General features: G+C 47.4%; 1 long non-coding RNA gene across 1 annotated transcript in view; it reads right to left on the minus strand.

Annotated features, from left to right (window-relative positions):
- Nucleotides 1-1,766: 1,766 nt before the first annotated feature.
- LOC144479665 (uncharacterized) overlaps nt 1,767-18,987 on the minus strand; it is an 87,719-nt gene continuing 70,498 nt past the window's right edge. Inside the window, exon 3 of the long non-coding RNA XR_013495553.1 lies at nt 1,767-4,407. This is a non-coding gene — a long non-coding RNA (uncharacterized LOC144479665). The remainder of the gene's footprint in view (nt 4,408-18,987) is intronic.

Raw genomic sequence — 18,987 nt, forward strand, 5'->3', positions numbered from 1 at the left:
GTAGATGGTGGACCGGCTTTGGGGAGTCAGGAGGTGAGTTATCTTCAAAATTCACTCCCATTGCCACCGACGCACAGTAGCAATCCTGTGTGCCATCTACAAGATGCACTGCAGCAACTCACCAAGGCTCCACAGGCAGCACCTTCCAAACCCATGACCACTACCATCTTAAAGGATAAGGGCAGCTGATACATGGGAACACCATCACCTGGAAGTTCCCTCCAAGTCACTCATCATCGTGACTTGGAAATATATCGCCATTCCCTCACCGTCGCTGGGTCAAAATTTTGGAAGTTGCTCCCTAACAGCACTGTGGGTGTACCTGCCCCACATGAACTGCAGCAGGTCAGGAATGCTACTCACCACTACCGTCTCAAGGGCAGTAAGGGACAGGCAGTAAATGCTGGCCTAGCCAGCAACACCCACATCCATGAAAGAATACAAAGATTGTCCCATCTAAGACATCCCTGTGGACTCTAACCCAAGAAGACGACAAGCCACAATACAAGGGCAAGGCATCACAGGGGGCAACAAGGGTTGGGCGGGAGCTGAACAAAAAGTGGCAGAGCAAGTAGAAAAGGGGACATGTCCTCTCTCTGTCTGCCCCAAGAACTGAAAACCTACAAAAGTGAGAGTTTGCAGTGTGCGGAAGTTTGACTTACCCTCATGGAGCATTTGGGATCATTGAACCATTCCCTGCACCGCTCCTCTAGATCCCACAGGCTCTAACTTGGGGAGGCAATGGCCTCGTGGTATTGTCGCTAGACTATTAATCCAGAAACTCAGCTAATGTTCTGGGGACCCGGGTTCGAATCCCTCACAGCAGATGGTGGAATTTGAGTTCAACAAAAAATATCTGGAATTAAGAATCTACTGATGACCATGAAACCCATTGTCAATTGTCATAAAAACCCACCTGGCTCAGTAATGTCCTTTAGGGAAGGAAATCTGCCGTCCTTACCCAGTCTGGCCTACATGTGACTCCAGAGCCGTAGCAATGTGGTTGACTCTCAACAGCCCTCTGAAATGGCCGAGCAAGCCAGTTGTACAAGGACAACTGAGGACAGGCAGTAAATGCTGGCCAGCCAGCAACATCCATGTCCCACAAATGAATAAAGAAACCCACACTGGCCACCTCCTCCCAGGCCGGCCTGGGCAGGTTGGAGGACCTCCTGCTCCCATCCCTCAGAAAGGGGGAATCTCCCGATTTATCCCCGACTGCCGAGGGGAGAATCTCCAGAGAGCCATTGCTGAATCGTGAGGCTGAAGGTAAGCTGCCTTCTCCTGGACATTTTCTTTCAATTAACTCAGGGAACCTGGTCTAGAGTGATGAATGGCTGCCAGGTGTTTCTCCAGAAGGAACTATTCAAAATGCAGCTCATGAAAATACAACAAAACTTACTCCAACTTATAAATCAAAGAAAGGGTTTAATAAAGAAACAACATTATTCCAAACTTGGGGCCTCGTCCTGGGCCACTCCAAGCTCCCCACAATTCTACATAGTTCCTTATTTATCGTGAACCAGCTGGTCAGCTGACTATTACATCACTCTGTGATTGGTTCCATGTTTTACTGGGTCAGCTGACCCTTACATCTTGTTCCCATTGGTCACATTACATCCAATCAAAGCTGTCACCGGTTACCTTCTAACACCAGGGTGCCATTTATATAGAACATAGAAGAGTGCAGCACAGGAACAGGCCCTTCAGCCCACAATGTTGTGCCGAAGATTATGCCAAATTAAACTGATCCCTTCTGCCAGCCCTTGGTCCATATCTCTCTATGTTTTAGCCTCTCAGTTTCTGTGGAGTAAAGGAGACACGAGTTCTGCTTCTTCATAAAATACCTTTATTTCTTTGATCCAACTTCACACACAATTCTCCACCAACAAACAGCGCCACCTGTAGCCTCTTTATATACCAGTGACTTCTATTGAATAATTGATATCAAACTAGGACTTAAATGGAAGGTCTGTTAACCCAGTCCTAACACTCTATCCCTGCATATTCATGTGCTTATCTAAAAGCCCCTTAAATGCCCCTATCGTATCTGCCTCCACCACCCCTGGCACCGTGTTCCAGACACCTACCACTCACTGTGTAAAAAACCTAACTCTCACATCTCCTCTGAACTTTCCCCCCTCACCTAAGTGCGTGCCCCCTAATATTAGACACTTCAACTCTGGGAAAAAGATTCTGTCAACCCTCTCTGTGCTTCTCAGAATTTTAGAGACTTCTGTCAGGTCTCCCCTCAGCCCCCGCCGCTCCAGAGAAAACAACCCTAGTTTGTCCAGCCTCTCCTTATAGCTCATACCCTCCAATCCAGGTGCCCAGACACTTTGACCCATGAGGTGACAGCTGGGTGAGCTACCTCCTTCTCACCCTGCCGCAAGATTCAATGTTCTCTTCGCGGCTGCAAAATTAATGAGCTGAACAGCACGAGAACGCACGTGCTCTAGCGCCCGGCTCTCTTACAGAAATCACTCCGACATTCGCTTCAGCCTCTTGACTCAGTCCCCGGAACTGAAACTTCCGCCCATTAATACTGTTTCCCCTGAGCTGCTGAAGGAACCAGGCTTTAGAGAGGGTTTAAGTTTCTTGAAACATAGAAACTAGAAGCAGGAGGAGGCCATTCGGCCCTTCGAGCCTGCTCCACCATTCATTATGATCATGGCTGATCATCTAATTCAATATCATGATTCCCCCTTTGATCCCTTTAGCCCCAAAAGCTATATCTAATTTCTTCTTGAAATCACGCAATGTTTTGACCCAACTACATTCTGTGTTTGTGAATTCCACATATTCCCCACTCTCTGGGTGAAGAAATTTCTCCTGCCCTCGGTTCTAAAAGGTTTACCCCTTATCCTCAAACTATGACCCCTAGTTCTGGACTCCCCCCACCAATGGTAACATTCTTTCTGAATCTACCCTGTCTAACCCTGTTAGAATTTTATAAGTTTCTACGAGATCCCCTCTCCCTCTTCTAAACTCCAGTGAATGTAATCCTAACCGACTTAGTCTCTCCTCATATGACAGACCTGCCATCCCAGAAATCAGCCTGGTAAACCTTCACTGTACTCCCTCTATAGCAAGGACATCCTTCCTTCCATCTCATTTCCTTAGTGAAGAGAGAAAGAAGCAAGACTTTGCCACCAAAGGAGAAATTATTGGTGGAGTTGTCAGAGAGTTGTCCAAAACATGTAGGTTCCATTCCCAATGTGAATGTTGCTGCAGCATCCACTGGGTGACAGTAGAGAGCTAATTGAGTGAATGCTTCACCCTGTAACATAGAGTATAGATAGAGGCTATCCAGCCCATCATGCCCTCCAAGACGGGCAGGCTTTCTCCGGTGTCAAGACCTCCCGCAGTGACAGTATTGGTTTTAGAGTACAACTCAAAGTAGTGTTCCACCATCTCGCCAATTGATGATAACCTCCACTGACTTTGTTGTCAATGGAGTTATTTTCTTTGCTGATGGACCTGTTGCCTTGTTGATCCCTTCATCCAGGTCCCTGGCATTCCCTGTGTCAAAGGACACCTGGATATTCTAGCAAATATCCACACTACCAGAAGGATGTGGAGGCTTTGGAGAGGGCACAGAAAAGATTTACCAGGATGTCGCCTGGTATGGAGGGCATTAGCTATGAGGAGAGGTTGGAGAAACTTGGTTTGTTCCCACTGGAACGACAGAGGTTGAGGGAACAACCTGACAGATGTCTACAAGATTATGAGAGGCACGGACAGAGTGGATAGTCAGAAGCTTTTCCCAGGGTGGAAGAGTCAATTACTAGGGGGCACAGGTTTAAGGTGCGAGGGGCAAGGTTTAAAGGAGATGTACGAGGCAAGTTTTTTACACAGAGGGTGGCGGGTGCCTGGAACTCGGTGCCGGGGGAGGTAGTGAGTTTTAAGGGGCGTCTGGACAAATACATGAATAGCATGGGAATAGGATGGCAATAGAGGGATATGGTCCCCTGAAGGGTAGGGGTTTTTAGTTCAGTCGGGCAGCATGGTCGGTGCAGGCTTGGAGGGCCAAAGGGCCTGTCCCTGTGCTGTAATTTTCTTTGTCCTTTGTTCTAGATATAACCAGTCGTCAATGGCGCACCACCTCGCAGTCTGTTGACTCTTAATGCATTCCGATTTTTCTCGTTTGGATCATTCTTGTCATTAATGAGACCAAGATCTCTTGGCTTCATTGACAGGTTCCATCACAGTGACATTCGCACTTTTCCACTCTGGCTTCTCATGTGTTGAGAGTACGGTGTGGTAAATGGTGTCTCGAAGCGTGTTCCATTTCACTCCAGCACTCCCTGTGGGAATGCCGGAGCGTGCGTGATCAATTGAGTCCAGGAAATGTTGCTTTGTATGTGCGCAGGTAGCAAGGCTGATGTTGATATGAGGACGGCATTTCTACTTTGAACAGAAAAAGATCAAGTGTTACACTCCAGTTCTACCTTAGCATCCTGAAAATTCCTGTTTATTCCAACTCTCTGTTTTTTGTCCATTAACCAATCCTCAATCCATGATTATATGTTGGGGGTGTGGGATTTAAATCACATGATCAACTCTTAAAGCAATCATGCTACCACTTAAATATATAACATCCCTCCCCCTTTACTTCTGTGGTCATGACAACAAATTACTACAATGTTACGGATAGGATCAATAATACTCTAGACACAGCACTCCCCACCATTAATCATTATACACAGTCAATATTATTTACTTTTGAGATCATTCTTGTGAAGTAGACTGTGAACCTTTATTACTAACAATCTGTTTCAGTTTACCAAATCTTGCTGAAATGTTGCCACGATTCCAATGGTTTGTTCAGTTACAGCGGATCTAATGGTGACAGCTTCTGGCCACTTTGAGTGTGCATCGGTTATGACTAAGAACATGTAACCCTCAAACGGACCAGCAAAATCTACATGCAATCATTGCCATGGCATTTTAGGCCACTTTCAAAGAGACAACGATGGTTATTTCTTATTCATGCACAGGATCGACACTCTCCCACTTTTTCTTCAATTTCAGCATCCAGACCCGGCCACCAAAAATAATTCCTTCATCCAGACTGAACCAGGATGTCCTTCATGTAGTTGTTCAAGAACTCTTCCACGCAGACTAGGAGGGATGATCACTTGGATTCCCCACAATAGACACCCACCTTGGATGGCCAACCCAAGCCCTACTTGACACATATCAGGATGTGGACTATGCATTTCAGCTATCGCTCCTTCAATACCAGATCCATCACCCTCCCCATCACACGATCAGTTCTGGATTGTCTCTGAACTTGAGAAGCTGTCACAGACAAAATAAAGAATGTTAGCAAAACTAGTTGGTGGCATTTGCTCAATAGGTAAAGGTATGTGTAATCATGTGTCAGCATGAGACTTTATCTCATAGGAATGTGCAGATCAGATCAGTCATCATCTTTGCTATTGGCTAGCAGCTAATGAAGTTATGCCTTTATACAGCCCAAAAATAGTTGTTTGGGCTCGATGATCAGGTGAAATGATGACCATTTAAATAACAATGAAACCTTCATACGCCAAAGAATATACTCAGTGCTTCTTTTTCTAGCTGAGCACAGTTAGATTCAACACTATCGGTGTACACAAATCAAAAGCTGTTGGCTGTTCTCCCAAAGACATTATATAAAATGATTGCCCCTACTCCACAAGGTGAAACATCACAAGCAAGCAGTAATGGTAGCTTCAGATTAAAACTAACCAATACTTCAGATTTCTGCAGATCATCTTTGACATTTTTGTATGCTTTCTCACATTCCGTTGCCCAGTCCCATGACTGTTTCACACACAGTAAATTATGTAATGGCATCAATTATGTAGCTAAGTTAGGAACAGATTTGTCATAATAATTTACTAATCCGAGAAAGGACTTCAATTGTGATACATTCATTGAACGTGGTGCATCTAAAATAGCTCCCATTTTTTTTAGGTGTTTTATTATCAATAACATGACCCAAATGCTGGACTGACGACTGTAAAAAGTCACACTTTTCTTTCTTGATACAAAGACCATCTGCTTGAAGATGTTCCAATGTTCCTTCTAAATTATTCAAATACTCCTGTTCACTGGATACTAATTAGAATTTCATTCAGTTAACACTGTACGCCAGAGAGACCACTTAAAATCTGATCCATCGATCTTTGGAATAGGGCTGGTGTGGATGTTATTACAAAGGCAATCTTTTGTAATGAAAAAGACCTTTATGAGTAATGATGGTAAGCAATCATTGAGATCCCAGTGCTTACATTCATCTGTAAATATGTTTGAGAAAAATCAATCTCACTGAATTTCTGCCCACCTGATATAACCTAAACAAATCTTCAATTAAAGGAAGCGGATGTTGGTCAGCACAAAACCCTAGATTTATGGTTGCTTTTAAATCACCATAAATACGAACTGAACCATCTGGTTTCATGACAGGTACGATAGGGGTAGCCCAGTCACCCATTGTAACCGGCTCTAATACACCAGTGTTGACAAGTTGCACTAATTCTTCTTTGACCTTGGATGAATTGCATATGGCACTGCTCTTGCTTTGAGACTTGGTTGACTATCAGACTCCACCTTGAGTTTTATTTGAACTCCCTTCATTGAGCCAAGTGTCTCTTCCAATTGACTCTTGTATTATCCAGGTGCTGTGGGTCTGTTTTGGCTTTTTAATCCTGTTGACAGCACTCCAGTTAAACTTTATCTGTTCCAACCATGAAGCTGGAAAATTACCACAGACCACATGGAGAGGCAACCCCGCTGTTTGTCCACTCTACTGTAAGTTGACCACGATGAAACCATTTAACGGCACAATCTCTTCCGTGTATGTCCTTAAAATCACATCAGCTTATTTTAAAAGAAGATGCTTCAGCTTTCATTGGTATGTTGTCTCAGGAATTAAAGCAGCACCAGTATCTTTATCCATTCTAATAGGTTGTCCAGTTAATTTCAGAATCACCCACAATCTATATCATTCACCAGTATGGAAAAGACGTTCATAGAACATAGAACATAGAAAGCCACAGCACAAACAGGCCCTTCGGCCCACAAGACCCCAACGAGTTTGCCTCCACCACCACCGACGTCAGCCGATTCCACTCACCCACCACCCTCTGAGTGAAAAACTTACCCCTGACATCTCCTCTGTACCTACCCCCCAGCACCTTAAACCTGTGTCCTCTCGTAGCAACCATTTCAGCCCTTGGAAATAGCCTCTGAGAGTCTACCCTATCCAGACCTCTCAACATCTTGTAAACCTCTATCAGGTCACCTCTCATCCTTCGTCTCTCCAGGGAGAAGAGACCAAGCTCCCTCAACCTATCCTCATAAGGCATGCCCCCCAATCCAGGCAACATCCTTGTAAATCTCCTCTGCACCCTTTCAATGGCTTCAACATCTTTCCTGTAATGAGGTGGCCAGAACTGCGCGCAGTACTCCAAGTGGGGTCTAACCAGGGTCCTATAAAGCTGCAGCATTATCTCCCGACTCCTAAACTCAATCCCTCGATTAATGAAGGCTAGTACGCCGTACGCCTTCTTGACTGCATCCTCCACCTGCGAGGCCGATTTAAGAGTCCTATGGACCCGGACCCCAAGGTCCTTCTGATCCTCTACACTGCTAAGAATGGTACCCTTCATATTATACTGCTGCTTCATCCCATTGGATCTGCCAAAATGGATCACTACACACTTATCCGGGTTGAAGTCCATCTGCCACTTCTCCGCCCAGTCTTGCATTCTATCTATGTCTCGCTGCAACTTCTGACATCCCTCCAAACTATCCACAACACCACCTACCTTGGTGTCGTCAGCAAACTTACCAACCCATCCCTCCACTTCCTCATCCAGGTCATTTATGAAAATGACAAACAGCAAGGGTTCAGTTGGAGCTCTTCATCAAATTTCTGGATATTCTCTTCTTCACAGTCATAATTCTTTCCTTCCATGCTGTAAATTATTTTTTTTATAGAATGCAACTTGTTCTTCTTCTTGAAGGTACCAGACTCATCTTCTGAATATTCTTCTCAGGGGAAGCGGGTCTAACCCAACAAGCTTTTGTCACAATTCCTGCATTGACTGTCCTTGCTCCAGCATTCACTTGCTAAATGGCCAATTTTGACACAATCTCTGACATGCTTGTTGCTGTTTTGACTTCTTACGGGCAGTTCCCAACTTGTGGATCTTCATTCCTGCACTAAATTGCGAAACCTCTTTGGCAGCCAGTTCTACCGACACTGCGAATTCTACTGCTGTCTTTAAAGTTAAAACACGTTCAGAAAGCAATCTTCTTTGAATAACCTCATCTTGGAGACCAGAAACTAAACGATCTCAAAGAGTATCTCCTAATGACTCACCAAACTCACAATGTTGTGACAGCCTTTTTAAGGTTGCCACAACCGGAGCAATACTTTCGCCTTCCACTTGATTCTTGCGGTGGAACGTGAACCATTCCACGATGATCAATGGTTTTGGAGAGTAATGTTCTTCAAGGATCTTTGTCAAGTCATCATAGGTTTTGGTTCCGGGCTTTGCTGGATGAACCAAGCTCCAGTGCAAATTGAAGGTTTTACTTCTTATTGTACTGAGAAAAGCTGGTACGAGCAACTCGTCAGCAATTTTATTCGATTGTATAATGTGTTAAAAACATTCAGAAAAGTGACGCCATGATTCATTTTCTTCATTGAAAGGACCCATAGATCCTCACTGACCCACCATCTCTCTTCCAAACACTAGTGACTCGCGACTGCTCGGTATATTATGTTTTACTGTCCTCCCAGTACTCTCCTGTTTACCCTGGAGAACGTTAACTTAATTATTTTGTTTCTTTACGTCCCCAGCCATACAGCAAAGCTTCCCTTCTTTATAATTATGCCAGCTGCTGCCTGGAATTTCACACTTCACTGATTGGAACAAAAAATCTTTTTTAAAATCACACAGAGAGTTTCCACCCTTTTTTTTCTTACTTGGTCTCCCTTCATTGGAACTTTAATCCTGTTGTTGTTGATTTTCTTCTGATTGCAAGGACCCACAATGATTTTTCTTTCCTATCTGGGACCTTTCTCTCAATGTTCTCAATGAAGCCTGACTCATCGACAATTTTCTTTTTGCAACATCCTAAATTCGTTAAGGGTTTGAAACAAAAGGAAAAGACACACGCCAGAATTCTACCGCCCCGCCCACTATGGGAATTGGAGCGGGTGAGGGGCAGGCAAGGGGAAGGTCCATTGACTTCAGGCGGAATTTTCTGGTCTCTCGTTGAGCGAAGACGTGAAATGCTGCCCATGGTTTGCACACGTAGATTCAAAGTAACACACAAGGCATTTACACACACGCTCACTACACACACACACTACACACTGCAACCTTTGCCAGAATGAAACACACACACACAGACTCGCACACAGACACACACACACATACTAACTACACACACTCACTACACACACACACAAACTGCCAGAATGAAACGCACACACACACTACACCTACACACACTACACATTGCAACCTTTGCCAGAATGAAACACACGCATGCACACATACACACACAGACTCGCACACGCACACACACATGCACACACACACCCACATGTGCACACACACACAGCAACCTTCTCCAGAATGAAACACACAAATACACACACATTCACATAAACGCGCACACTCAAATACACATAAATGTACTCACACATGAACACACACACACTCACACTCGCTCACACACTCATATAACACACAAAATGCACACAAACACACACACTCATACATTCACACTGACACTCACAAACATACTCACTCACATAAAAACACCCAGACACTTACATGTTCACACAAAAATACACATTCAAACACACATAAGCACACTCTAGAATGTACGGTGGCACAGTGGTTAGCACTGCAGCCTCACAGCGCCAGGGACCCAGGTTCAATTCCCGGCTTGGGTCACTGACTGTGTGGAGTTTCCACTTTCTCCCCATGTCTGCATGGGTTTCCTCCGGGTGCTCCGGTTTCCTCCTGATGCACCATCAATCGAGCAAAGACTAGTTTGTATGCAAGAACAAATAGGCTTTTATTAGCAAAAGACTTGGAGCACACCCATGCCGATGAACTGGTTCAGACTGAGGCAGGGGGGTGGGGAACAGTCGCCTTTATACCTGGACCGGGGGGGGGAGGAGTCTCGGGTAGGGCCGGCAGGGATGTGTCCAGGCATGTCACACACACAGGCAATAAGCTAACAGTGGTTTAGCACGCCTCCCACAGCCCAAAGATGTGCAGGTTAGATGGATTAGCCATGGTAAATGCTTGGGTTTACAGGGATAAGGTGGGGGAGAGGACCTGGGTAAGATACTCTGTCAGAGAGTCGGCGCAGACTCGATGGGCCGAATGGCCTCCTTCTACAGTTAAGGATTCTATGATTCTATGAACAAATATTTGCAAACTAACACAGAACCCACATAAAACTGACACATTTGTATACGCACACATACTCACTCACACACTTTCCATCAATATCAGGAAGTGGAATTTTATCCTTTCCTTCCTTGTTCCAGACTGTAGCACCTGAAGCAGTTAGGGCAGCGGAGACTTAAAAAACAAAAACACAAAGGAAAGTACAGCACAGGAACAGGCCCTTCCGCCCATGATATCCTAACTGAACTAAAAAAAACCTTCTGCCCTTACTCGGTCCGTATCCCTGTATTCCCTCCCTATTCATGTACCAATCCAGATGCCTCCTAAATGTTGCTAATGTGACTGCTTCCACCACCTCCTCTGGCAGCGCGTTCCAGGCACCCACCACTCTCTGCATGAAAAACGTCCCCCCGCACATCTCCCTTAAACTTTCCTCCTCTCACCTTGAACCTGTGGCCCCTTGTAATTGACACTTCCACCCTGGGAAAAAGCCTCTGACTATCCACCCTGTCTGTGCATTTCATGATTTTGTAGACCTCTATCAGGTCTCCCCTCAGCCTCCGTCCTTCCAGTGAAAACCATCCTAGTTTAGTCAACCTCTCCTCATAGCCAACACCCTCGAGGCCAGGCAACAAACTGGTGAACCTTCTTTGCACTTTCTCCAAAGCTTCCACATCCTTCTGGTAGTGTAGCAACCAAACTGCAGGCTGCACGCTTACATTAACACTGCAATGAAGTTACTGTGAAAATCCCTTAGTCGCCACACTCTGGTGCCTGATCGCACCAGAACTGCACACAACACTCCAAATGCGGCCTAACCAAGGTTTTATACATTTGCAACATGATTTGCCAACTCTTGTACAGAATGCCCCAGCCAATGTAGGCAAGCAGTGCCGGATTTGGTGAGGCCCTAAGCTATATAAAGCTTGGAGGCCCCTTGTTAGAAAGTTACACCAAAAGGTCTCACAAAGGTGCGTCCCAAAACAGGACCTTGGGTTGCCACAAAAAAATTGAAAACATAATTATGCCTTTTAATTATTTAATAGCAAGGTATTTAAAGTGAAAAATACAAATTATTTTCAAATAATTTTACTGATTACATATTTATCATGTGGCTGGCTTGATCTCTCTCATAGATTTTGGTAATTTTGGTAATTTTTTGAGTTGCTCTTCAAGTTGGTGCTTTCTTTTTATTTTCTGGTATCCGCTCTTAAATGTTCTCTTCATGGTAAACCTTCTGAAATTTTGTGAGGCCCCTGCGGATTGTGAGGCCCTAAGCTGTAGCTTGTTTAGCTTCTGCCTAAATCCGGCACTGTAGGCAAGAATGCCCATATACCTTCTTAGTCCAAAAGACTAAGGTTAGGGTGCATTGGCCGTGCTAAATTCTCCCTCGGTGTACCCGATCAGGCACCAGAGTGTGGCGACTAAGGGATTTTCACAGTAACTTCATTGCAGTGTTAATGTAAGCCTGCTTGTGACACTAACAAATAAACTTTAAAAGGTTTAATCACCCTGGCCACCTGTGTTGCCGCTTTTAGGGAACTGTGGACCTGTACGCCCAGATCCCTCTGTACATAAATATTCCTATGGGTTTTAATGAAGGTGTTCAAAATTATGAATTTAGAGGAAGTGTTTCTTGTGAGAAGAGAGAGACTGTACGTGAGAGAAGACAGAGTGTGTGAGTGGGAGGAAAGAGAGAGAGCGACTGGGTAAGTGGGAGAGAAAGGCTATAACTGGAAGAGAATGAGAACTAGAGACTCACTGGGAGGAGACGGAGGGAATGTGTAAGTGGGAGGATGGAGAAAGAGAGTGTGTAAATGAGTATTGTGGACGGAGACAGGGAGAGACTGTCACTGGGAGGAGAGAGTGAGTGTGTAGAGAGAGAGAGAGAGTGTAACTGGGGGAGAGAGTGAGTGTTGTAGAGAGAGAGAGAGAGAGTAACTGGGGGAGAGAGTGAGTGTTGTAGAGAGAGGGAGTGAGTAACTGGGTAGAGAGTGAGTGTTGCAGAGAGAGAGAGAGTGTAACTGGGGGAGAGAGTGAGTGTTGTAGAGAGAGAGAGTGTAACTGGGGGAGAGAGTGAGTGTTGTAGAGAGAGAGAGAGAGTAACTGGGGGAGAGAGTGAGTGTTGTAGAGAGAGAGAGTGAGTAACTGGGTAGAGAGTGAGTGTTGTAGAGAGAGAGTGAGTAACTGGGGAGAGAGTGAGTGTTGTAGAGAGAGAGTGAGTAACTGGGGAGAGAGTGAGTGTTGTAGAGAGAGAGTGAGTAACTGGGGAGAGAGTGAGTGTTGTAGAGAGAGAGAGTGAGTGTTGAAGAGAGAGAGTGTGTGTAACTGGGGGAGAGAGTGAGTGTTGTAGAGAGAGAGTGTGTGTAACTGGGGGAGAGAGTGAGTGTTGTAGAGAGAGAGAAACTGGGGGAGAGAATGAGTGTTGTAGAGAGAGAGTGTGTTGTAGAGAGAAAGATTTTTGGGGTCAGGCAGAGAGAGGACATGTCCCCTTTTCTTCGTGCTCTGCCACTTTTCTTTCGGCCCACGTCCAACCCTTGTTGCTCCCTGTGATGCCTTGCCCTGATCTTGTGGCTTGTTGTCTTCTTGCCTCCTGGGCCTTTTTCTTCTTATATATTATTATTCATGTTAGTTTTTTCTTGTGTGGGGTGGTGAGTGTGGGGAGGGGGGGTACCGCAGTGTGGCAGAAGAGGAGGAGTAGGTGGGAGGGGGAAAGGAAGAACAAAGGAAAACAGGGTGATGGTCTGCTTCTGTCATATTTTAGGTGGTTGAGGGGGAGGTGGTTGGGGGGGGAGGGAGGTGGTTGTTGAGGTGGTGTGTGTTAGGAGGAGGGAGCTGCTAGGTCAGGGGTTTATGTGTTTCTGGGAGCTGGGCTGGGTGTCCAAGTGGTGTGTGTGTTGGAGAGTTGGTTTTTTGGGGGTTTCCTGGCTGGGAAGGTTTTGTGTCTGTTGCTGAGTCAGATTTTGTTATTTCGGGTGGGTGGGGGGAGGGGGGGGAAGTTTTGTTAGTGGGTGGGTTACTGAGGGGGTTACTGAGGTTGGCTACTGGGGTGAGGGGGGCAAGAAGTCAGGCGGAGGGAAAAAAGGTCCTGGGAGTTTCCTGATAGGGATGTTGGTGGGTAGGTTGTTGGTTGAAAGGTGGTTTGTTGTCCTTCCCTGTCTTGGCGCTTTAATCTCCCGTGTGTGCCTGTTAGGGTGGGTGGGGTGAAGGGGCCCCCAGAGCTGGTGGGATGGGGTGACGTTTTATTCTTTGTCGGTGTTTTACGTTGTGGTGGGCAGGATGTTGTGGTGTGGATTCGGGTAGTGGGGGCACTAATTGGTGGAGCAAGTTGGTGTAGGTACATTCCCATTTATTCAGATGGTTTATGGGTTTGGTATGAGGATTGGTCTTTTGTTGGCAGTGCAAAAATTACTTAATCGACAATTTATTTGTTTATTTCTTTATTTATTAATTACTTAGTGTCCCCAGTAGTCTTACATGAGCAATGTAATGAAGTTACTGTGGAAGGGTACACCAAGGGGGAATTTAGTATGGCCAATTCACATGACTAGCATATCTTTGGAGTGTGGGAGGAAACCAGAGCGCCCAGAGGAAACCCACGCAAACACGGGGAGAATGTGCAAACTCCACGCAGGTAGAGATTCAAGCCAGAACCCCAGCTTGTGTCCCTTGCCCTGTGTGGCAACAGTGCTAACCACTGTGCCACCGTGCCACCGTGCTGCCAATAGATGAATGGCTTACATGTCTGTCTCCTCACCATGCTGGCTTTCCTGCTGTCTATCATGGTTCTCCCTTATTTGTTTGCCCTCAGTCCTCGGGGTTGATCTCGTGTGCCCACTCTTTGTTCCATACCGTCTCCTCCTTATTGTGGTTCCCTTGTATCCTCTGTCTCCTGCTCTGTCATTGGCATTTGGGGTGGGGTTGGGGGGAGGTTTGTTTTTTTGGGGATGGTTGAATCACCTTTGGGTCTGTTTGGGTTTGTTTGTCTGGCCTTTGTCGGTGTTTGTGTTGAGGGAACTTAGCAATTAGTGACCCCTTCATCTGTGGTTCCCTCTCGGCCCGTGACTTGTGTTTATTATGGTTTTCCAGTTATGTTATGGTTCCTTCCCGTGGCTTTTGCATAGATGTGCTGGTGGTTTCTGTTCATTATTTTTCGTTCATGTCTTCTGGGTGTTTGCCCTGTTAGGTCCTTTTCTATCCCTGTTCTTGTGTGGTTTGAATGCTTCCGTGTCTTAGGTTTCAGCCCTTAGGGAATAAGGTTTTCATTCTATAGATCCATCCCTTCTCTGCTCATTTTCTTCCTGCTGTGGTCCAATGAACATTTGTGTCTAGTCCTGTAATAGTTAAGGCTTCCATGCCATGTTGCATGAAATGTCTGTTAATGGCCTTGTTTTCCTTCTCTGTCCGAATTCCACTGAGGTGTCTGGAGAGTCTTTCCCTTCGTGTGTTGCCCGTTTCCCCTGTGTATATTATTTTGCATGTTTTACATTGGATGGCATATACAACATTGCGTTGGTTGCATTTGATTTTTGACTTTAGTGCTACACTGGTGTTGGTGTGGTGGTTCCTTATTTCCTCTGGTGATACCAGGTGTTCATAGGTCTTGCAGTTTCTGTTTCTACATTTCCCCCTGATGCGCGACAATAAGCACATGGAACCAAGGCTTCGGTATTGAAGGCTTTAATAGAGTAACAATGGAACTACTAACACGAATACACCAGTTCAGACTGAAGGGGTCCTGCCGGAGCAGGGGGTCTTATACCTCGCCACCGGAGGCGGGACCCCACTGGAATGTGCCATGATAACTCTTATAACAGGTAAACACCCTAACCCAACAACATTGTACAACCCCCACAGTAACAACACCCTAGCCCAACAGTAACATAGTAACAACCCCCAGTGGTGAACCAACGATGGTTCACCACATTCACCCCTCCTTTAAGAACAAAAGGTGGCGGGGTGCACGAAAAACAGGTCATATAAACAGACAAATCACAGGATTCACAAGTCCAGACGGTCTGGAGGACCGCACCGACGCTGCGATCTCCTCAACACCGGTTGCGAAACCGGAGCAGGTGCTTGTGGTGGCGCTCTTTCCAAAGCAACGTCTGGCTGTGCCCTCAAGGACTCCCGGGCCGGCTGGCCCTGGTGAGGCGATGGTGCAGGGGATCCTGGAACGTTTGGTGGTAGTGGTGGTGGTGATGATGGTGGCGCCGATCTCCGAGTCTCAGGCAAGTTGTACATGGGAGTAAAAGTGTTATGCACTGGTCCCGGTGCTGACCACGCCACGTCTGGGGAAGTAATGAGGAGTAGTGGATTCGTGACTGGGGGAATAGGAGCGACAGGAGTTGCTACGTCCCCTGCGGGCGCCAGGTCTCTAATGGAGACAGTGTCCTCTCGCCCGTCAGGATATGCCACATAGGCATACTGCGGGTTGGCGTGGAGGAGTTGGACCGGTTCGACCAAGGGGTCGGACTTGCGAGCCCTCACATGTCGCCGCAGAAGGACGGGTCCTGGGTACGTCAACCAGGCTGGCAATGAGGTTCCCGAGGACGACTTCCGAGGGAATGAGAACATCCTCTCGTGGGGAGTAGCATTGGTTGCCGTACACAGGAGGGAGCGGATAGAATGGAGCGCATTTGGAAGGACCTCCTGCCAACGGGAGACTGGAAGGCCCCTGGATTTCAGTGCCAGTAGGACAGCCTTCCAGACTGTAGCATTCTCCCTTTCCACCTGTCCGTTACCCCTAGGGTTGTAGCTCGTGGTTCTACTAGAGGCAATCCCGAATGAGAGCAGGAATTGCCTCAAGTCGTTGCTCATGAACGACGAGCCCCTGTCGCTATGAATGTAGCAGGGGTACCCGAACAGGGTAAAAAGTTCACTGAAAACCTTGATGACGGTGGCAGTCGACGTGTCCGCACAGGGGACAACAAATGGAAACCGGGAATACTCGTCTATTATGTTGAGGAAATAGACATTCCGGTCCGTTGAGGGAAGGGGGCCTTTAAAATCCACACTCAGCCTCTCAAAAGGGCGAGTGGCCTTGACCAATTGTGCCCGGTCTGGTCGATAAAAGTGTGGTTTGCATTCTGCGCAAATCCGACAGCTTCTAGTCACTGACCTGACATCCTCCACCGAGTAAGGCAGGTTGCGGGCTTTGACGAAGTGGTAGAGTCTGGTGACTCCAGGATGACACAGATCATTGTGGAGAGCCTTCAAGCGGTCCTCCTGCATGATGGCGCATGTTCCGCGCGAGAGGGCATCCGAGGGCTCATTGAGCTTCCCTGGACGATACATAATATCGTAATTATAGGTGGAGAGCTCAATTCTCCACCGCAAGATCTTATCGTTCTTGATCTTGCCCCTCTGCGTGTTACTGAACATAAACGCCACGGATCGTTGATCCGTGATCAGGGTGAACCGCTTCCCTGCCAGGTAATGGCGTCAGTGTCTGACTGCCTCCACAATGGCCTGAGCCTCCTTCTCCACTGCTGAGTGCCGAATTTCTGGGCCTTGAAGGGTGCGGGAAAAGAACGTGACGGGCCTGCCTGCCTGGTTTAGTGTGGCGGCTAGGGCGAAGTCAGATGCATCACTCTCCACCTGGAAAGGAATGGATTCATCCACCGCGTGCATCGTGGCTTTCGAGATGTCGCTCTTCAAAACCTTGAAGGCCAATTGGGCCTCCGGCGTAAGTGGGAAGGTCGTGGACTTAATGAGCGGACGAGCTTTGTCCGCGTAGTTGGGGACCCACTGTGCATAATACGAAAAGAACCCGAGGCATCTCCTCAGTGCTTTCGTGCTAGCGGGCAAGGGAAGTTCAGTGAGTGGGCGCATACGGTCTGGATCAGGGCCAATGACCCCGTTTTCCACCACGTATCCGAGGATGGCTAACCTACGCGTACGGAATACGCACTTCTCCCTGTTATAGGTCAGATTCAGGCGAGATGCAGTGCGCAGAAAGTGTTGGAGATTCGTGTCGTGGTCCTGCTGGTCATGGCCGCAGATGGTGACGTTATCCAGGTACGGGAAGGTAGCCCGCAACCCGTTCTGGTCCACCATTTGGTCCATAGCACGCTGGAAGACCGAGACCCCATTGGTGACACCAAATGGAACCCTGAGGAATTGGTATAGACGACCATCCGCCTCAAAAGCCGTATATTGTCGGTCCTCTGGGCGGATGGGGAGTTGATGGTAGGCGGACTTAAGGTCTATGGTAGAAAACACTCGGTACTGCGCAATCTGATTGACCATATCAGAAATGCGCGGGAGAGGATACACATCCAGCTGCGTATAACGATTAATGGTCTGACTATAGTCGATGACCATCCGAGGTTTGCTCCCGCTTTTGACTACCACGACCTGCGCTCTCCACGGACTAGCACTGGCCTGTATGATCCCTTCCTTGAGGAGCCGCTGAACCTCAGATCTAATAAAGATCCGGTCCTCAGCGCTGTAACGCCTACTTTTAGTAGCGATGGGCTTGCAGCCAGGTACCAGATTTTTAAAAAGGGATGGTGTAGTGATTTTCAGGGTGGATAGATTGCATGCGGGGCGCTTTGGGCAATTTGGAGGCTGCGGCTGATTCCCTACTGCCAGTGAAGGGAGTGGCCCACCGTACTGTAGGATCACACTCTTCATGTGGACCATAAAGTTTAGTCCGAGGAGAATTGGCGCGCAAAGGTGAGGTAACACAAGGAGCCTGTATTGCTCGTAAATTGTGCCCTGTACCTCAAGAGTTACCATACATCGTCCTTGGATCGGTACAGACCGGGACCGTGATGCCATGGAAATTGTCTGTTTGGCAGGGAGAACCCGGAGTCCACACCTTTTAGCAGTTTCAGGGTGTATGAAACTTTCGGTGCTTCCACTGTCAAACAGACAATTCACAGTTCTACCATTAACCTTTATATCCATCACAGAATGTTCCAGTCTGTAGTGCCTGGTCTGATCCAGGGAGATCGACGCCACCGTTGGCCCCTGGGCGTCACTGCATGCTGCCGATGTGGATGCTGAGGACCCCTGCTGGTCGCTCCTAGTCGTCGTGGACCATGATGGCCGCCCCCATGAATCGCACGTGGGCGAGGGCGCCAAGCACAGCGACTCCTGGTGGTCTTCCTCCTCCTCTGTCAGCCACGATGGCGCCGTCCTGGGATCGCACGTGGTCGGACCTCGTGGGTACTGCGACGCCGAAGGAGATTGTCTCCGTTCTGGAGGGTTACAAGCTGCACTGCCGTTTTTAGGTTTGGACCTGCAGACTTTGCCGTAGTGGCCTTTTTTACCGCACTGGCTGCAGATTGCCGTTCTTGCCGGACACTGTTGCCGTGGATGCTTGGCCCCACCACAAAAATAGCATCGCTGGCCACCTGGAGCTGCCGCAGTCGTCGAATCGATCTGGGAGCGCGGGTTAGCGGGGCGAGGAGGGAGCTGAGCTTGCTCCAACCACGTTGACTGCACGTGGTCCTCGGGGTACAGCGCCAAGCTCTTCGACGCCGCCTCCAACCTCACGGCCATCTCCATTGCTTGGGTCAAGTTGAGTTTCCCCTTTTCCAGCAAT

This window comes from Mustelus asterias, chromosome 26 (assembly GCF_964213995.1).
Source record: "Mustelus asterias chromosome 26, sMusAst1.hap1.1, whole genome shotgun sequence".
In the NCBI taxonomy this organism is placed as follows: Eukaryota; Metazoa; Chordata; class Chondrichthyes; order Carcharhiniformes; family Triakidae; genus Mustelus; species Mustelus asterias.